The sequence below is a fragment of the Mobula birostris genome, chromosome 11, assembly GCF_030028105.1.
Source record: "Mobula birostris isolate sMobBir1 chromosome 11, sMobBir1.hap1, whole genome shotgun sequence".
NCBI classification, from domain to species: Eukaryota; Metazoa; Chordata; class Chondrichthyes; order Myliobatiformes; family Myliobatidae; genus Mobula; species Mobula birostris.
This window is the reverse complement of record NC_092380.1, coordinates 52160382-52182915: the sequence shown is the minus strand read 5'-3', so window position 1 is coordinate 52182915 and position 22534 is coordinate 52160382. Positions and strand designations below refer to the sequence as shown.

The window sequence follows — 22534 nt, the reverse complement described above, 5'->3', positions numbered from 1 at the left end:
TTTCCTTGCCTCTCTCAATAACCTGGGGTATATCCCATCAGGCCCTGCGGATATCCACATTAAATCTCTTTAACTGACCCAACACTACCTCGTCCTTACCTCCAAATGCAAGTCAATATTTTCGTTTCTGAGTTCCCTATCTCCAAGTCCTTCTCTTTGATAAAAACTGATGTAAAGTACTCATTAAGGTCTTCATCCAAAGTTCAAAGTAAATCTATTATCGAAGTGCATATATGACATCATATACAACCTGCAATTCATTTTCTCGTGGGCATACTCAAAAAATCCATAAAAGAATAATATTGATAATAGAATCAATGAAAGACCACACCAACTTGAATGTTCATTCACATTCTCTGCATCCATGCAAGTGTTCACCCTTTTATCCTTGACTGATCCTACCTCTCCCCAGTTATCCCCTTCCTCTTGATATATGTACTGAATGCCTTGGAATTCTCTTTATTCATCGCCTTAACAATGAGAAATGGGAGGCATACATAAACTTCTCCTCATCTCTGACAATTGGTAGCTTAGCCCTAACTGGCACATCCTCCTTATCAGGACTTTTCTCAAAAGACACTATTATTGAAGCAATAAACACATCTTAACTTAACGCCTGTGCTCTATCCTTAACTCTTCTAGTCACATCCTTCATCACCATTTACAATTTATGCCTAAAATCTTTCTGATTAATAAACTTTCTATGATTAATTAATTAAAATAACTCCGTGCTTATTAACCTAATTAAACACCTTGCCTACAGAAGTATCCTAGCCAGCCTCATCATTACCTCTAACATAATAACCACAAAAACACAAGTCATAACAATACCTCCACTCCTAAAACACTCTGCCATCCTAGTGAGAATTGCTGGTTTAATAATAGCCCTAGAAATAATCAACTTTACCTCATCTCAACTTAAAATTTACCCAAATTTATCAACCCGCAATTTTTCTAATATACTAGGCTACTTCTCAACAATTCTCCATCAACCTTCTCCAAACTTAACCTATCCTGAGCCCAAACCTTCTCAACTCAAATGAAATATATTGGACCAAAAAGCCCGATTATTCAACAGGCATTCATAATTAAATTATCAACTTTCCCCAACAAGGTTTCATCAAAACATACATACTCATCTTTCTCCTCACCCTTACCCTTGCAACCGTTATATTCCTTTAAACAGTAGGTAACCACCCAAAATTAATATCCTCCCTCCTCAAGAGTATAACAACAGTACACCATTGAAGTCCCCATGAATTCAATTCATTTCTACAGACTCTTCATTCCCCAGTCAACCCCCCAACCTCAAGTACCCACAAAACTCATATCAACTCAGATAAGACCGCCAAAATACATAATTACATAAACTATTACAGACCAATCTCCCCACGACTCAGATAAGCTTCAGCAGCAAGCGTTGCTGTATAAGCGACTGCTACCATCATTCCACCTAAACAAATTAACACAATTAAAGATAGAAAAAGAACTACCAGATCCAACTAATAACCCACAACCTACCCCAGCAGAAACTATGAATCCTAAAGCAGCAAAATAAGGGGAAGGATTTGATGCCACAGCTACTAAATCAAGCCAACTATTAAAACTAACATTACATATGTCATTATTCATACCTAGACTTTAAATAAGACCTTTAATCTGAAAGACTATTGCTGTTATTCAACTACAAGAACCCCTAATGGCTCCCGAGTTCGAATCCAGCCAATTCCCCTGGCACGCTTTCCATCCGTGCTGGGTTGAGCATCGAGCTAGCAACTCGACCTCGTAAAAAAGAAATTGCCTGCTACAGCAAAAAGTTGATAGCCTGTGCTCTCTCGTGAGTTTAAAGACAATTTCTCTTCTTCATCTAAATCCTTATAGGCCCTGTCTCCTCAGACATCTCTGGAAAAGGATCACAGCCCCCGCTGGCAGTCTCCCAACTCTGCACCGGAAGACCCACTGTTTTCGGGCCATGAACATCTAGAGAATATACCGTGAGATTGGGATGTCTCCTCCACCCAGTCCCCAGTTTGTGTGAGTGCTGTGTGATTTGCTGCCCTGTTACAAATTGTTGCCAGGAAGTAACAGACCGCACACAGCATATAATGAAATGAAGTATATTTATGAATATTAACTAAGTTTTAGTAAAGAAAAGAAAGGAAAAAAACAAAAAAGGCCCATTATAATTAAACAGTCAATTTGCACAAATTGGTACTCAACTTCCAAAAGTCATATTCACTGATCCTCAGTAACCTCCCGCTCCTCCTTACTCCATCGAATCACGGCCCCCACTGGGTCGAATCCTACAACCGGTTCTCTCCAGCATCTACTCTCTTCTTCTCCTGCCAAACAAAGACCAAAGCCAACACTGGTGTCAGGCATGCAAAAAAAAATCCCCACTCCCCCAATAGAATGGCTCCCATTCTGAAGCACCCGTTATCTCTAACCATAACCCAAACACTGCTTCTTTATCCCAGCAAACCCTTTTGTTACAGCCCCTCATATTAAACCAGAATGGTACTTTTTATTCTCCAATGTCATTCTATGCTCCAGCTCAAATAAACTAGGAGTCATCCTAGCCCTCGCCTTTTCTATTCTACAAAGTTTGTAATTCTCCTTCTCGTACCAGTCCTCCACCCCTCCAATCAACGTAACTTAACCTTCTGCCTAGTTACACAACTCCTCTTCTGACTCTTAGTAGCCAACACTATTATCCTAACATGAATTGGAGGCCAACCAGTTGAACAATCTTTCATTATCATCGGCCAAATCACCTCATTCACCTATATTTCCTTCTTCCTCATCCTTTTTCCTATCACCAGTTCACAGGAGAATAAAATATTAAACCTTTAAAAACTAATGTTCTGATAGCCCGGTTATTTAAGGCATTGGTCTTGTAAACCGTAGATCAGACGTGAGATTCCTCCTCAGAACAAAGTTCTTTTCAGGAAAAAGGGGGCCAAGCCCTCATCCTTGACTCCCAAAGCCAAGATTTTTATTAAACTATTTCCTGAAAAAAATACTTGGAAAAATATCAGCTTGTCCTTCACAGCAAGTAGACTAGATTAATATCTTAATTATTGGGCTTCATAAATCTATTATACACGTTATACATATATACATTTAATCCCCATTAATAGATGTTCCCCTATTCCATAACGTATATATTTTTAATCCTCATTAATAGATATACCCCTATCTCATTACATTCCTGTGCTTAATCCTGTCAGGTACCCTGTGACAGGTTAAAGAACCAGCAGCAATGGAAAACACTTTGGAGTCCGGTATTGCTATTAACTAATGGTATTTATTAGTAACTACGCAATACAGTAATATAAAATCAGATATATAAAACAGCTTAGCAATGATTATATATGTATAAGTGTGGAAATATATGAAAACCAATCTTCTTCAAGTCTAGGGGTAAATAGTCTTACGATGATGAGTAAAGTTCAGTTCAGTTCATAGTATTGAGTTGGGTAGTGATATAGAGAGAGAGGTTTGAGTCTTCAAGGTGAGCTGACGTCGTCGATCTTTCTGTTGTCCTCTGAAATCCTTTAGAAGTCATCGACTGTGACCACAACAAAGGGGACCGTTCTTCTGTGGTGGAATTATCAACCCAGGTGAGGGTTGGACACACGAATAGCTCCCTACCGGTCACACCCTTTTCACACTGTGAGAGCCACTGATCGGTCCTCCAAAACCCACCTTTTCTGTGGGCACAACAAAGCTCGTTCAGTGTCCAAAACGATGTGTCTGTCAGTCTATCAGCTGACATTCTATTTATCTCACAGTGCTGAACACCAGCTGTCCATCAAGAAGCTCCTCCCTTCTTTCTCTGTACGAACACAGAAGCTGCCAGTGTCCTTGCAAAAGTGTAAACATGCTGCAGAGAAACCATAACACCATCTCCAAGCAGTCTTTGCCTGTCTCTCTCTTAATAACAAGGTGTCTGGTGTTGAACAATTCTCTCTCTTTTCGAAAGCACGTCTCATAGGGATACTTCAGGATCACAATCCTCATTAATAGACATTCCCCTATTTCATTACATTTCTATTGAACTTTTCCATGCTAAATTTATAATCCAAAGATTGTCTGGCTGGTAAGAAATCACCATTACCCTAACGTAAGGCACCTTTGTCCAGTTTGTGGCACAGTTATCGGTTTATCGTCACCTATTGCTCAAACCTGACATTTGGCATCCTTGACACGCATCTCATCCTTAACCACATCAGAAGTCCTCTCCCTCTAGCTCTCTTTAATGGTATATTAACCCTTGATCGTATGAAGTTTTCCAGTCCTCTAAGGATTTTATAGGGTTATCAAGCTTCCACTAACCCGGAGGGACTGTTGCCAGGACTAACAGTCAAGTTGGCACTGCCCTCAACACGATACTAGCTGACCTCACTACTTCTCTCATTCACTGGTCACTTCTCAGCCAAGTTGAGTCATATATATCAGAGTGTTAGACATGTGATTGTAATTTTAATCCTCTAATTACATTTGGTTAATCAAATATCAATTTAAGAAAGACATAAAACTTTTATTCATACCATTATAAGGACGACATTTGATTAATAGGAAAGTAGAAGAATCTGTATTACACATACATATAAGGATTATCCCTGTGCAGGCAAAAAAAAAGTACATAAAATTGTTTGGAAACCCCACCCTCCCCCATATATACTTGGTTATCCTCGAAAAAAAATCTTAAAATGAGGGCCATAAACCTAAAGAAGTAAATTAATCCTTTACAATTAGGCTTTTGCTATAATTAATAAAGACCCACCATGAAAAAAGCTTATGTACACATTCAAGTATTTCTTCCTAAGTGTGACATCAAATGACACCAAACTTGAGTAAAAAAATGAATCCAAAAATATATTTGAATTTTTAAAAAATTACCTTCTACCGCCCAGTACTTTACTGGAATTTAGGAAGCATATACATTGCTTTATTTAACTGGACAGACTCCACTGACAAGTGGTTAAAGAAGCTTGTAGCATGTCTGCAGTGTATCACACGTTACACACACCTTTCATCATAAACTACGTCACTAGTGATATTTACTTCTGCCCCCCACTATGACTGCTAGTGTAGCTTAACATAAAGCATAGCGCTGAAGATACTAAGATAAAACCAAGTAAAACCTTTTCACAAGCACAGAAGGTTTGACCTACACATGCAAATCTCAGCATCCCGGTGAGAATGCCCTAATTGTACTAAAATTTGATTAGGTATAGCACATGACACCTCACTCAGCCACACCCACAAGGGAATTCAACAGTGATAAACATTGTTCTATAAGCATAAGCTGGAGTCAATCAAAGTTATGAGAGTTGGTCAATCTCGCACCAGCCACTGCAGTTACATGAGTGAAACAAATTAATATTCTACGGCGTAAAGGTTAATTAAAAACACCTTGCTTACAACTAAAGTTAAGACCTCATTAAACTGTCATACACTTATGATTGGAAATGTAATTTAAAAAAGCAACTTCATATAATCAGATGTTTTGACCTCATGACAGTTGAGGCCCAAGCTAGGATTAGATACCCTACTATGCTTAACTATAAACATTGCTAATAATTATAGCTTTATTATCTGCCTGAGTACTACAAGCATTAGCTTTAAACCCAAAGGCTTGGTGGTGCTCCAATGAAGTGGGAAGAAATGGGCTACATTCTCCTTTTAGAGTCCACGGATAGCAGTATGGAAAACTACTTAAAGGTGGATTTAGTAGCAAGTACTCTTTAGAACATTACACCAAAACCGACTTTGGAACACGCAAATACCATCCACCACTCTCCTCGATAAACAATATTCCTCTTTATTAAAAAAAATTCCTAACAAGAGGAGACAAGTTGTAACATGGTAAGTGTACAGGAAAGTGCACTTGGATTAACCAAAATGTAGCTAAATTAGTAAAGCACCTCCTAAAATAGGATTTATGAGCATTTGGAAAACCGTGGCTTAATTAGGAAGGGCCAGCATAGCCTTGTGCAGGGCAAGTCATGTCCTATTAACTTGACTGAGTTTTTTTGACAAAGTTATGAGGGTGATTGATAAAGATAGAGCTGTGCATGCTGTCTACATGTAAGGTGCCTGACAAGGTTCATCATGGGAAGCTCATCCAGAACATTAAGATGCATAAGATCAATAGGGAACTGGCCTTTTGGATTCAGAACTGCCTGATCGATAGAAGACAGAGAGTAGTGGTCGAAGAGTCTTATTCGAGCTGGAGATATATGATTAGTGGTGTTCTGCAGGGACCTCTGCTGTTTGTGATGAAAATTTAAATGGATAGGTTAATAAGTTTGCTGATAATGTTGAGACTGGTGTTATAGATAGCATAGAAGACTGGTGTTGGACTAGACTGTTTAATTCTTAGATTACACTGTTTAATTATTATTTTCTTTGCATCTGAATAATTAATTGTCTGCAAAGAATTTTATAACTACTTACCTACATATAACTGTTTAGTATGTTTCCTAGTGGCCACAGTATGTATATATGCAGTTTTTTAGTGTGTCCCCTAGTGGTTACATTTGTATGATTCTGGAAAGATTGGAATCTTCTCTGATGCTGCAATATTTGAATAGGAGCTATCTGACTGGTTAACTCATATCTAGGACTTGGCGGCGGAACTCTGAATCCGCAGTGTTTCTGTTCACGAAAATAATCACGATCATAATTGAAAATAAAGTGGAAATAATAAAGCGATTGGAAAGAGGTGAAACACCATTGGTCATTGGAAAAGCGTTAGGCTACAGTCAGTCAATGATCGGAACAATTTTGTAGGATAAAGTGAAAAAGACCCTGCCCCGATGAAAGCTACGATTATTACTAAGCAACGCAGTGGTTTAATTATTGGGCTTGGGGTTTTTGATCCTTCACATCAACCTGGCACGGATGGAGAGCGCGCTCAGGAGTGGTCTGTCACTGGATCGAATTCGGGAACTTCTCGTTCCCAAGCCCAGCGCTGAAACATACGTTTCTCAAGTGTTTTATATGCATAGAAAGGTAAAATATATACTATATACTAAGACAAATGTTTGACTAACTGATGCTAAATAATACCAGATGTACCTGTTCTGACTTACTTCGTAAGAGAACTTCTGTTTTTTTTTCAATCCCGATCCAAGATAACCTACGTACATCCTCCCATATACTTTAAATCATCTCTAGATTACTTATAATACCTAATACAATGTAAATGCTATGTAAAATAGTTGTTATACTGCATTGTTTAGGGAATAATGACAAGAAAAAAAGTCTGTACATACTTGAACAACAAGTGCTGGAAGAGCACTTCCGGGTTTTCTCAATTCGCGGTTGGTTGAATTCGTGCATGCGGAACTCACGGATAAGGAGGGCCGACTGTACAAAGAGCTGATCATGCATCTTCTTTTTCTTTTTTGCTTCTCTCTCCCTTCACTTACTAGGCCTCTATCCCTGCCCACCTTTCAACTTTCTTAGTCTATTTATGCTTAATAAAAATGATTGTGAAGCAACATGTTTTGTGCCTCTTTCCTGACATATGAAAGAACTTAATTAAAAACAACAGAATCCAACACTGCCAAAGAATACAGTGGGATATAGATCATAAGACCATAAGACATAGGAGCAGAATTAGGCCATCTGGCCCATTGAGTCTGCTCCGCCATTCAATCATGGCTGATCCTTTTTTTTTCTCCTCCTCAACTCCATTTCCGGCCTTCTCCCCGTAACCTTTGATGCCGTGTCCAATCAAGAACATATCAACCTGCCTTAAATACACCCAATGACCTGGCCTCCACAGCTGCACGTGCCAACAAATTCCACAAATTCACCACCCTCTAGCTAAAGAAATTTCTCTGCATTTCTGTTTTGAATGGACACCCCTCTATCCTGAGGCTGTGCCCACTTGTCCTAGACTCTCCCACCATGGGAAACATCCTTACCACATATACTCTGTCTAGGCCTTTCAACATTTGGAAGGTTTCAATGAGGTTCCCCCTCATCCTTCTAAATTCCAGTGAGTACAGACTCAGAACCATCAAACATTCCTTGTATGATAACCCTTTCTTTCCTGGAATCCCCCTTGTGAACCTCCTCTGGACCCTCTCCAATGCCAGCACATCTCTTCTAAGATTAGGAGCCCAAAACTGTACATAATACTCATGGTGAGGCCTCACCAGTGCCTTATAAAGCCTCAGCATCACATCCCTGCTCTTGTATTCTAGACCTCTTGAGAAAAGTGCTAACATTGCATTTGCCTTTCTCACCATTGACTCAACCTGCCGTTAACCTTTAGGGTGCTCTGCATAAGGACTCTCAAGTCCCTTCTCAGATTTTTGGATTTTCTTCCTGTTTAGAAAATAGTCCGTATATTTATTTCTACCAAAATGCATGACCTGCATTTTATTGTATTTCATTTGCCACTTTCTTTTTTATGGTAATTTATTTTTTATTGAAGTTCATCATCAAACAAGCATTTCCATAAGATTTCAGATATCATATAGTCATATATGCCACAAATCTCCACATAATATTTATCTGAGGCATACACTTATAGAAAAGAGAGGAAAGAAAGAACAAGCAAAAGGAGAAAACTATGTACAAGTAGAGAGTGATTTTTTTTTACAACATATTCATTGATTTGTGAGAATAAAATCAGGCCTATGAGGTGTTATGTAGTTAAACCATTTTTCCCAGTATGAATCAATCTGTCTAAATCCTTGTGCATCCAACCTGTTTCCTCAACACTACCTGCCCCTCCACCAATCTTCGTATCATCTGCAAACTTGGTAACAAAGCCATCTATTTCATCATCTAAATCTGTTATTTGCAGCATAAAAAGTGATCCCAACACCAACCCCTGCGGAACACTACTAGTCACTGGCAGCCAACCAGACAAGGATCCCTTTTATTGCCACTCGCTGTCTTCTTCCAATCAGCCAATTCTCTAACCACCTTAGTAACTTTCCTGTAATGCCATGGGCTGTTAACTTGGGAAGCAGCCTCATGTGTGGTCAGGGTCTTTCCAAACCAGAAACCCTGGATCAACAGTTCCGTGCGAGCAACACTTACTGCGCGACGCAGAGCTCACATCGCTGGTAATCAGCAAGAGCTCAAGAAATGCAGCTACGTTCTGCGCAAAGTCATTATGGCAGCAAAACAACAATACAGAGACAAGATTCAGACTCAACTCTCCACCAACAGCACATGCAGCTTATGGCAAGGTCTGCACGGCATCGCAGACTTCAAAGTGAAACGCAGTGGATTTTCCAACATCGATGCCTCTCTCCCAGACGAGCGAAATCTTTTTTACGATTGATTCGATGTCGCCAATATTGAGCCCCTGAGGAGATCTGCAGATGATGCGACCGGCAACTTGGTCATCTCTGAGGCTGAAGTACGCATGTGTTTCCAACGGGTGGACAGCCGCAAGGCCGCAGGACCGGACAGCATCCCAGGGTGGGTACTCAGAGTGTGCGCGGCACAACTGGCAGGTGAGTTTACAGACATTTTTAATCTCTCCCTCTCCCAGTGTAGAGAGCCCTCCTGCTTCAAAACATCCACCATTGTCCCTGTACCTAAAAAGACCAAAGTAACCTGTCTGAATGACTGGCATCCTGTCGCACTCACCTCAATAATAAGCAAATGCTTTGAGAGGCTGGTCAAGGACTACATCTGCAGCTTGCTCCCACCCACACTGGACCCCCTACAATTCACCTACCGACACAACCGATCGACAGCTGACGCAATAGCCACAGCTCTACACACCGTCCTTGCACAACTGGAGAAGAGGGATGCTTATGCGAGAATGCTGTTCTCAGACTACAGTTCAACATTCAACACCATAATTCCCTCCAGGCTCGACAAGAAGCTCAGAGAGATCAGCCTTCACCCTGCCTTGTGTAGCTGGATCCTGGACTTCCTGTCAGATCGCTGGCAGGTGGTAAGAGTGAGCTCCCTCATCTCTGCCCCTCTGACTCTCAAAACAGGAGCTGCCCCCCCCCCAGGTAGTGTCCTAAGCCCCCTCCTTTACTCTCTATATACCCATGACTGTGTCGCCACCCACAGCTCCAATCTGCTAATTAAATTTGTGATGGCACTACACTGATTGGCCTAATCTCAAATAATAATGAGGCAGCCTACAGAGAGGAAGTCATCACCCTGACACAGTGGTGTCAAGAAAACAACCTCTTCCTCAACGTCGCAAAAACAAAGGAGCTGGTTGTGAACTACAGGAGGAATGGAGACAGGATAACCCCTATAGACATCAATAGATCTGGGGTTAAGAGGGTGAACAGCTTTAAGTTCCTCATCATAAACATCACCCAGGATCTCCAGGATCTCCCGTGGTCTGTACATACTGGCTGTGTGGTGAAAAAGACACAACGCCTCTTTCACCTCAGGCAGTTGAGGAAGTTTGGTATGGCCCCCCCCCCCCCCAAATTCTATTAACTTTTTACAGGGGCACAATCGAGAGCATCCTGACTGGCTGCATCACTGCCTGGTATGGGAACTGTATCTCCCTTAATCGCAGGACTCTGCAGAGAGTGATGCTCACAGCCCAGCACATCTGTAGATCCCACTATTCAGGACATTTACAAAGACAGGTGTGTATAAAGGGCCCAAAGGATCATTGGAGATACGAGTCACCCCAACCACAATCTATTCCAGCTGCTACCATCCAGGAAACAGTACCGCAGCATAAACGCCAGGACCAACAGGCTCTGGGATGACTTCTTCCACCAGGACATCAGACTGCTTAATTTATGATGACGCAACTGTATTTCTATATTATATTGACTGTTCTGTTGTACATAATATTTATTATAAATTACTATAATTGCACATTGTACATTTGAATGGAGACGTATCATGTATATGAAGGATGTAAGTGATAAAGTCAATTCAATGCAATTGTTAAAGGCCTCTGAAAGTCCAAATATACAACATCCACTGTATCCCCTTTATCTATCCTACTTGTAATCTCTTCAATGAATTCCGACAGGTTCATCAGGCAGGACTTTCCCTTAAGGAAACCATGCTGACTTTGTCCTATCTTGTTCTGAGTCACCAAGTACTCCATCACCTCTTCCTTAACAATTGACTCTAACATCTTCCCAACCACTGAGGACAGGCTAACCGGTCTATAATTTCCTTCTGCTGCCTTCCTCCTTTCTTAAAGGGTGGAATGACATTAGCAATTTTCCAGTCCTCTGGCACTATGCCAGAGTCCAATGATTTTTGAAAGATCATTTTTAATGGTGTCACAATATATAAAGCTACCCTAGGGTGCAGTTCATCTGGTCCAGGTGACTGATGTACTTTTAGGTCTTTCAGCTTTTTGAACACCTTCTCCCTTGTAATAGTAACTCACCCACTTCTCTTCCCTCACACCCTACGACATCTGCCACATTGCTACTGTCTTCCACAGTGAAGACTGATGCAAAGTACTCATTTAGTTCATATGCCATCTCCTTGTCCCCTGTTATTATTTCTCCTGCCTCATTTTCTAGGGGTCCTATATTCACTCTCATCTCTCTTTTATTTTTACATACTTGAAAAAGGTTTTACTATCCACTTTGATATTATTTGCTAGCTTGCTTTCATATTTCATCTTTTCCCTTCTAATGATTCTTTTAGTTGCTCTCTGTAGGTTTTAAACAACTTTCCAATCCTCCATCTTCCCACTAATTTTTGCTTTGTTGTATGCCCTCTCTTTTGCTTCTACATTAGCTTTGACTTCCCTTGACAGCCACGCTTGAACTATTTTGCCATTTGAGTATTTCTTCATTTTTGGAATACACATGTCCTGCACCTTCCTCATTTTCCCCCAGAAATGCACACTATTGCTGCTTTGCTGACATCTCTGCCAGCAGCTCTTTCCGATTTACTTTGGCCAACTCCTCTCTCATATCACTGTAATTTCCCTTACTCCACTGAAATCCGCTACATCAGACTTTACTTTCTTCCTATCATATTTCAAGTTGAACTCAATCATATTGTGATCACTGGTTCCTAAGGGTTCTTTTACCTTAAGCTCCCTAATCACCTCTGGTTCATTACATTATACCAAATCCAGTATAGCTGATCCCCTAGTAGGCTCAACGACAAATTGTTCTAAAAAGCCATCTCTTAGGCATTCAACAAACTCACTCTCTTGAGATCCATTACCAACCTGATTTTCCCAATTGACCTGCATGTTAAAATCTCACATGACTATCACAACATTGTCCTTTTGACAGGCCTTTTCTATTTCCTATTGTAATCTGTGATCCACCTCCCTGCCACTGTTGGGAGGCCTGTATGTAACTGCCAACAGGGTCCTTTTACCCTTGCAGTTTCTTAACTCAACCCACAAGGATTCAACATCTTCCAATCCTATGTCGCATCTTTCTATTGATTTGATGCCATTCTTTACCAGTAGAGCCATGCCTCCCCCTATGATTACCTTCCTGTCTCTTCAAATGCAACATGTAACATTGGACATTCGGCTGCCAACTACAACCATCCTTCAGCCGCGATTCAGTGACGGCCACAACATCATACTTGTCAACCTGTAATAGTGCAACAAGATCATCCACCTTATTTCTTGCACTCCGTGCATTGAGATACAACATCTTGAGTACTGTATTTGCTACCCTTTTTGATTTTGATTTTGCATCCCTAAGATACTGGTACTCACCCTGTTGGCTGTGTTGATGAGCAGAAGGATCTTGGAGTCCAAGTTCATAGCTCCTTGAAAGTGGCTACATGGGCTGACTGGGTGGTTAAGAAGGCGTATGGCATAAGAGGGCATATATACTAATACCTCTATTAGTTGGGGCATAAAGTTTGAATGTCAAGAAGCTATTTACAAAACTCCAGTTATGTCATATCTAGTCGCTCATTATAGGAAGGATTTTGAGGTTTTGGGGAGGGTGCAGCAGAGGTTTACCAGGATGCTGTCTAGATTAGAGGGCATGTGCCATAATGAGAGGTTGGATAAACTTGGGCTGTTTTCTCTGGAGCATCGGAGGATGAGGGGAGATCTGATAGAGGTTTGTAAGATCATGAGAGGCATAGATAGAGAATACAGACAATATCATTTTCCAGGATTGAAATGTCTAATACCAGAGGGCATGCATATAAAGTCATTTGAAAGGAGATGTGTCATAGAGTCGAGAAGTACAGCACAGAAGCAGGCCCTTCAGCCCATCTAGTCCATGCCAAAACCATTTAAAATGCCTACTCCCATCGACCTGCACCGGGACCATAGCCCTCCATATCCCTACCATCCATGTACCTATCTGAACTTCCCTTAACCATTGAAACCAAGCTCATATGGATCACTTGTACTGGCAGCTCATTCCACACATTCACGGTCCTCTCAAGTTCCTCTTAAACTTCTCACTTTTCACCCTTAAACCATGACCTCTGCTTGTAGTCCCACCCAACCTTAGTGAAAAAAGCCCGCTTGCATTTACCCTATCTATACCCCTCATAATTTTGTATACCTCTATCAAATCTCCCCTCAATCTTCTATGTTCTAAATAGCCATAGTCATAGTCATACTTTATTGATCCCAGGGGAAACTGGTTTTTGTTAGAGTTGCACCATAATTAATTAAATAGTAACAAAACATAAATAATTAAATAGTAATATGTAAATTATGCCAGGAAATAAGTCCAGGACCGGCCTATTGGAATACGGTCAAAAGATTTGAGGGGAAAATTTTTCATAGGGAGAGTGGTGGCTGCCTGGAATGCGCTGCGTGGGGTGTTGAGAGAAGCAGATACTCTACATTGGGGACTTCTAAGAGCTGTTTAGATAGGCACAGGAATGTGAGGAAACTGGAATGACATGGGTACTGTGTAGGAAGAAGAGATGAGTTGGATGTTTGATGAGTTCGGCACAGCATTGTGGGCCGAAGGGCCTGTTTCTGGGCCTTAACTGATCTATGTTCTATCTGCTTCCACCATAACCCTGGCAGCCTGCTCCAGGCACCCTACCACTCTCTATTTCAAAACAAAACTTGTCCTGCACACCTCCTTTCAATGTTCCTCCTTTCTCCTGACATGCAAGTCCTCCAGTATCTGACATGTCTAATCTGGGAAAAAGATTCTGACTGTGCCTCACATCATTTTAATAAGCTTCTGTCAGACCTCCCCTCACCCCCGGTGCTCCAGAGAAAACAAACCTAACTTTGTCCTAACAAGTTACATTGTGCAGTTATCAGTGAGCAGCCTATTTCTGACCCAAGGATGGAAGGAAGGAAGGTCACTGATGAAGAAGCTGGCTGGGCCGTAACATTATCCTGATGAACTCTTGCAGTGATGGTCCGTGGCTGACAACCATAACCATTTTCTTTTGTGCAATGTTTGACCGACCATTGTCATGTCTTTCATTCAGTTCCTTGTGACTTCAGTGTTACCAAGACGCTTCAGTGTTACACTTGGTGAAATGTCACAGTATGAATAGAAATTACTCAGTATGAATTGGAGAGAGGTTTTCTCTGCACAAAGCCACACTGGTATTTAATTGCAGTCAGTGTCCTAAATGTCCCCACTGCAGAAACATGTGATCTGGTGAATTGACCAGAATCCCTAATCTTTGCACACAACAAATTCATATCATACTAAATACTGAAAACTGGGCAGTAACTTTGGAGGTCAGCACTCATCACTAAGTAGCATAGCTTTTCACATAGATCCCACTGATCTTCTACAAGACTGCTTGCTTGCATGTCAAATGCCATAGACATCAGCACATAGGCATACCCCGATTACTAACACTTAACTCAAATGTCACTTCAGAAATATTCTGAAAATAATCAGAATCAGATTTATATCACTGGTATATGTTGTGAAATTCATTGTTTTGCAACAGCAGCACATTGCAATTCATAATACTGTAAATTGCAATAAGAAATATATATTAAGTATTTACTTAAGCAAGTGGTGCAAAAATACTGAGGTAGGTTTCATTGTCCATTCAGGAATCTGATGGTGGAAGGGAAGAAGCTGTTCCTGAAACATTGACTGTGTGTCCTCAGGGTCTTGTATCACCTCCTTGATGGTGGCTATGAGAAGAGGGCATGTCCTGGGTGATTGAGGTCCTTAATTATCGATGCCACCTTCTTGAGGCAGTGCCATTTGAAGGTGTCCTTGATGCAATGGGGGGCAGTGGGCTAGAGCCCATGATGGAGCTGGCTGAGCTACAACTTCCTGCAGCTTTTTCTGATCCTGTGCAGTGGCCCCTCCATACCAGATGGTGATGTAACCAGTTAGGATGCTCTCCATGGTACACCATAGAAATATGCAAGAGTCTTTGCTGACATATCAAACCTCCTCAAAATCTTAACAAAATATAGATGCTGGCATGCCTTCTATGTAATTGCATGAATATGTTGGACCCAGGATAAATCTTCAGAGATGCTGATACCCAGGAACTTGAAACACTTTCCGCTGGTGATCGCTCGATGAGGGCTAGTGTGTGTTCCCTAGACTTCCCCTCCTGGAGTCCACAATCAATTCTGTTACCTTACTGACATTGAAAGCAAGGTACTACTCAACCAGCTGACCTATCTCGTTCCTCTACACCTCATTGTCACCATCTGAAATTCTGCCAAGAGTAGTTGCGTCAACAGCAAATTCATAGTTGGTGTATGAGCTGTGCCTGGCCAGACAGTCGTGGGTGTAGAGAGAGCAGTGCAGTGGGTAAGCACGCACCCTTGAGGTGTGCCAGTGTCGATTGTCAGCGAGGTGGAGATGTTATTTCTGATATGGCACTGACTGTGGTCTCCCTGTGAGGAAGTTTAGGCTCCAGTTGCAGAGGAAGGTACAGATGCCCAAGATTTGTAGCTTGTTGATTAGTACTGAGGGTATAATGTCATTGAACATTGAGCTTTAATCAATAAACAGCAGCCTAATGTAGGTACTGCTATTGCCAGGTGATCCAAGGCCAAGTGGAGAGTCAGTGACATTGCATCTGCTGTAGACCTATTGTGGTGATAGGCAAATTGCAGTGGGTCCAGGTCCTTGCTTTGGCTGTGCCCAATCTCTCAAAGCACCTTCATCACAGTAGATGTGAATGCAACTGGGTGATAGTCATTCAGACAGCTCACCCTGCCCTTCTTGTGATTGTCGCCCTTTTGAAGCAGGTGGGAACCTCCGACTGCAGGAGTGAGAGATTGAAGATGTCCTTGAACTTTCCAATCAGATCAGAGCAGGCACAGGTTTTCTGTGCCCAACCAGCTACACAATCAGAGCTGGTGCCTTGGGAGGGTTCACTCTCTTGAAAGATGTTCTGACATTGGCCTCGAGGCAGAGGACACAGGGTCACCAGGTGCTGCAGAGTTTTGCACAAGCGTTCTATTCTCCATTTCAAAGGGAGCAGAAAAGGTGTTGAGCTTATCTGGGAGTGAAGCATCACAGCCATTCATTCATGATGTTAGGTTTCACTTTGTAGGGAGTAATGGCCTACAAACCCTACCAGTGTTGACTTGCATCCAATCCTGTCTCTAACTTCAATTGGAGTTGCTTTTTTGTGCATAGTATAGCCTTCAATAGGCCATACTTGAACTTCTTGTATAGTTCTGGATCACAAGTCTGGAATGCCACAGATCTAGCCCCTCAACAGATTACAAATCTCCTGGTTCATCCATGGCTTTTGGTATGGGTAGGTTCGGTATGTTCTCAAAGGTGCATACTCATTCAACCAGGTCATGATGAAGTTGGTGAAAAGTGTGGTGTACTCATTCAGATTCGAAGATGCGTGTAGCGAGAGACCTAGGCGAGGATGGTTAAGACCCAAGTGCTGGACTAGAATCAAAACTGAAACAAGGACAGGGATCTGAACTACGTGCTAGACAAGAATCCAAAGTAGAGCTGACGGTGGAGCCCAAACCTCAGTTCAGGAGCTCTTTATATCCTGCCGACAAAACATGGCTGCCGATTAGCGGGGCAGATTATTTTCTGCTAATTGTTTAGACTTTCAATCTTGTTCCGAATGTTTCAGTTTAAAGTGTATCATGGATTCTTTACTTATGTGAAGTAATTGGAGGCATCTTTGTTTTAACGTTTCCACTGTTTAACGTTAGCAAATTTGACTCCAGTTATTATATTGGATTTATAAAAATGAAAAATGCTATAGTTAACTAGATGAAAAATTCAAATCAATTTTAATTTCTGAATTGACAATTCCATGTTTTTTGTTGTCACATTTGAATTGAAGCCTGTTGTCACTCTATAGATAACATGACTGTAAATAAAGGAAGGAAGAGAATAGGGGTGGTGAGCAGAAGAATTGCTGAGTTCACAGTGGACACAAGAGTACAATAGAACATTCAAGCACAAGCAACACTCTGGCAAAGACTTGTGATTAAAGTGAAAGGGTGCTCTTGGCCATCTCAGTGAAGGTAAGGTACACTCACAGCACTGTATTAGGTAGACATGTACACATGCTCATTTATGTGGCAGCAACTTAATGCATAAAAGCATGCAGGCATGGTCACTTCTTGTTCAGATTAAATATCAGAGTGGGAAAGAAATATAATCTAAGCGACTTTGACCCCTGGAATGATCGTTGGTGCCAGACAGGGTGGTTTGAGTATTTCAGAAACTGCTGATCTCCTGTGGTTTTCAGACACAACAGCCTCTAGGGTTCACGGAGAATGGAGCGAGAAACAAAATACATCCAGTGAGCGGCAGCTCTGTTGGTACAAATGCCTTGTTCATGAGAGAGCTCAGAGGAGAATGGCCAGACTGGTTCAAGCTGACAGGAAGGTGACAGTAACTCAGATAACCACACGTTACAGCAATCATGTGCAGAGGAGCATTTCTGAATGCACAGCATATCGAACCTTGAAATGGATGGGCTACAGCAGCAGAAGACCATGAGCGTACAGAAACACACTCAGTAGCCATTTTATTATGTACCTCCTGTACCCAATAAAGTGGTCACTGAGTGGATGTTACATGTAAAAAAATTAAACAGAAACTTTGTAGATATTCAAATAGCTCATCTGTGCGTATGATTAAAAGCATTCAAAGCTGCTAATTAGCCATTTACTTAAGAAAATGTTCTTATAATAACTTCTGACTTCAGTTGCTGCTGTAATCACTTTGCATCCATTAGCTTTGATTCAGAGATATAAATTTCCTTCTACTCTTCGATAAAATGTGGAATCACTCAGCAGGTCACAGAGAGAAACAACATTGTAGCTTCATCAGAACGGGTTCTATCACGACAGATGCTGTCTGACCTGCTGTCTACATCCTGCATTTTATTTTTGGTATTTGAATTCCAACAACTGCAGCTTTTTGAGAAACAGACTGCAGACGGTGGAACCTGGAGTGACAGCCAATCCACTGGAGGAGTTCAGTGGGTTAAGCAGGATCAGTGAGGGAAAGAAATGGTCAAAACCCTGCGTCAGGACAGAGAGTGGAGAGGTGAGATGGTCAGTGTAATGTGCGAAAGGCGAATGGTGAATCGGGAGTCCAAGGTGATCGGTGCAATCTTTTGATATTTTTCCCCCAATCTCAATTAATTATTTATTTAGAGATATGAATTTCCTTATATTCTTTGAAAAAATGTGGAATCACTCAGCAGGTCACGGAGAGAAACAATGTTGTTTCTTCATCAGAACGGGTTCTATCACGACAGATGCTGTCTGACCTGCTGCAGATTACATTTATCTATGTCCATGAGACAATTATAATCCATCAATACTGGCTGATTATTGTTGGACACTTAAGCAAGAAGCCTCAAACTCTGAGTAGAAATGAAAAATCAACAACAAAACATTTTTAGCTTAGTTGAACTTTGCAAAGCATTAGCACCATTATGCAATTAAACGCATTATAGTCAATAAAAGTTAATTTCTTGTTTCTCCAAATTCCTACGTGATACAAGTAATCTGAAATTATATTTGTGTTCAACTTAAAGTGAATTATCATACACACAGAATAATTATGCAGAAGCAATATGTTTGAAAAAATTTTCTGTCCAGTGTTATCTGCCCATCTTGTGCATTAGGCATTTTAACCAATCTATAGTGTCTGGCATCAAGAAAGAATTAATTTGCTCTCTCAGCAGATTAAGGCAGACCTAACTGATGGTTAGTGAATTGCTATTTGTCTCTTAGTGCCAGGGATCATCCATTCACATCACCAGCATGAAAAACCCCATGGTTCATTAATAAGGAGTTACAAGAGGTAATTAAGAATTTGTTAAGGCACCCAAGACCTGGCTTACAACTCAGACACCCACACAATGCAATGGGAGGAGGCTCCAACTGCACAGCCAGCAGTGGTCTATAATCCTACATTTATGAGCCACCAAATTACTGGGTTGGATCTCAGGTTTAGGATTTTTAAAAATCTCAGCACAACTTCCTGCCCAACAGCTACGTTGAATGATTTATCGTTAGTGTGCCCCTCTTCCCTCAGTTTAATGAGTTCGCTGAGCATCCTATCCATTATTTGCATTCGTTGCTAAAGTTGCAGCCTGAAGGGTTTTAATGGAAGCAAAATCTAAAGGATATACAGTGGTTTTATCATGTGAACTTTCTGGGGAACATTCTTGTCTACCTTACTAAGTTTCTGTCTGGTAAACATGAAAACATATCACTGTGAAATATTTGCAGACATGCTAATTCTTCAATTGTTGTCTTACATTATATGTTCAGAGATAGAATATTATAGAAAGAGCAGTACAACACAGGGACAGCCCTTTCATCCCATAACGTTGCGCCAAACCAGCTAAAAACAAATCAAAAACACCCACACACTAATCCTTCCTACGCACACAATGTCCATATCCTTCCAACTTCCTTACATCTGTGTGCATATCCAAACATCTAAAAGCTCCAATGTATTTGTCTGTACCACCACACCAGGCAGCACATTCCAGGCATCCACCACTCTCTGAGGAAAAAAACTTACCACTTTGAACCTACGCCTTCTCACCATCAATGCATGTGTTTGGTGTTAGACATTTCAACCCTGGAAAACAGATACTCTTTGTCCACTAAATCTATACCTCTCATAATTTTGTAAATTCTATCAGATCTCCCCTCAGCTTCTGGCACTCTAGAGGAAACATCCAAAGTTTATCTGTCCTCTCATGATAGCACATGCCCGCTAAACCAGGCAGCATCCTGGTAAACCTTTTCGGCACCCTCTCCAAAGCCTCAACGTCCTTCCTATAGTGGGGTGACCAGAACTGTTTCCAATACTCTTGTAGTGGCCCAACCAGAGTTTTATAAAGTTGCAACACAACCTCTTGATTTTTGAACTCAGTGCTTTGACTAATAAAACCAAACATTCCATAAGCTTCTCAACCACATTAAATGAGGAAAATCTCGTGGAAAGAGTTAACCTTCCAGGTTTCAAGCCGAATGTTGGAGTTTAACATTCCAAACTATTTGTTTTGTGCTGCCAAAACAACTAGAAGCTGGAGGTTTGATGGCAGCTGCAGAAATACATTGTGATTTCTTACATAAGTCATTACCTTGAACATGTTTTTAATTCCTGTGACTGAGAAGTGATGAATATCTTTTTACATCTTTGAGGTTCACTTATCACTAATATTTTAGATTAAACTAAAAGATTTATCCCAAGTTTCATGCTATCCTGACTTGAAAATGTCTCTCCAATCTTTCATCAGACTCTACAACTCCCAGCTAGCTTTACTGAAGTACTTTGACTACAGGAGGTTGGAGGCAGTGGCACAGCCAATAGGTCTGCTGCTTGGACAGCTCCAGCAACTTGAGTTCGATCCAAACCACGGGTACTGCCAGTGCAGAGTCCACGTACTCTTCCTGTGGTTGTGTGACCTCCCCCACCACACACATCCCCAGAGCTTCTGTTTCTCACCAAAGACTTGCAAGTCAGTGGGTTAATTGGACAAGAGTGGAAATTGCAAGGGTCTTGACAGCATGTTTGTAGCCTCACTAACAGCAGGCAAGGTGCCGGAGGACTGGATGCTAGCCAGTGTTGCTCCTTTGCTTAAGAAGGGAAAAAGGGATAATCGAGGGGATTGTAGGGCAGTGAGCCTCACATCAGTGGTACGCACGCTTATTGGAGAGGAATATTAGGAATAGGACTTATGCTCATTTGGGGAAACATTGTCTGATTAGGGACAGTCATAAATTGTTTTCTGCAGGGTCATATCTTACAAACTTGATTGAGTTTTTTGAAGAGGCGATGAAGGAGGTTGATGAAGATAGGTCAGTGGTTATTGTCAACATGGATTTTAGTAAGACAATTGACAAGCTCCCTCTTGGTAGGATGATTCACAAGATTAAGATACATCTAGTGTGATTTGGTAGTTTGGATTCAGATTTAGCATGTGCACAGAAGACATGGGGGTAGTGGTGTAAAGGTATTATTTTAGCTGGAGATCTGTGACTCTTGGAGCTCTGCAGGGATTAGTACTGAAACCTCTGTGATTTATATAAATGACAGCAGAATAAGTAAGTGGGTGGTTAATAAGTTTGTAGATGTCACAAAGACGATTGGAGTTGTGGGCAATGTAGAGGGCTGTCAAAGGATACAGCAGAATATAAATCAGTTACAGATGGACAAGTGTGAAGTGATGCATATTGATTGGGGGGGTGCAAATATAGAGTCTGTGACAGGACTCTTAATAGCATTAATATGTGGAGGGACCTTGAGGCCTCTGAAAGCTCCCTGAAATCAACCACACAAGTAGATCGTTTTGTAAAGGAAGTCTGTGGCCTGCTTGCCTTCATCAGTCAGGGCAATGAGTATAGGGCAGCTCAGGAAGCCATGTTGCAGCTGTATGAACCTTTGGTTAGGTCGCACTTGGAGTATTAAGTGCATTTCTGGTCACCCCATTACAGGAAGGATTTGATGGCATTGAAAATAATGCAGAAGGGGTTTTCCAGGATGCTGCATGGATTCAAGGGTATGTGCTAAAAGGAGAGGTTGTACAATCCTGGCTTATTTTCTCTGGAGCATCAGAAGCTGAGGGGAGACCTGACTGAAATTCATAAAGTTATGAGAAGCCCTGATAGTGTAGGCAGTCAGAATCGTTGTGCCAGGGTAGATATATTAAACAGAACAGGACATGCATTTAGGTAAGAGGGGAAAATGCAAGGGAGCTGTGCCAGGCGGGTTTTGTGCAAAGGGAGTGGTGGGTGTCTGGAATGCTCTGCTGGGGGTACTGCAGGAAGCAGGTACTGCACTGTACTGGCATTTAAGAGCTTGGATAAACACATGAATGTGCAGGAACTGGAGGGATGTGGACAATGTACAGGCAGAAGAAGTTTAGTTTAATTTGACTTGGTGTTTGGTAAAGACATCATGGGCCAAAGTTCCACTCTCTGTGCTGACTGCTCCGTGTTCTATGTCCTGCGTCTTCCTGGGTTTAGATCAGTGGCAGAATCTGGGAGTGGTTATTGGGAGAGTGTGGAGAATAAAATGAGATTAGTGAAGTGTTAGTATAAATGGGAACTTCTTGGCCCCACCGACTCAGTGCTGTTTCCATGTTATGTGATTCTATTTCAATCTGAGCTGGTTTCCAAACCATG

General features: G+C 41.4%; 1 pseudogene; it reads left to right on the top strand.

Annotated features, from left to right (window-relative positions):
* Positions 1-105: 105 nt before the first annotated feature.
* Positions 106-1182, top strand: LOC140204669 (NADH-ubiquinone oxidoreductase chain 5-like; annotated as a pseudogene).
* Positions 1183-22534: the final 21352 nt, after the last annotated feature.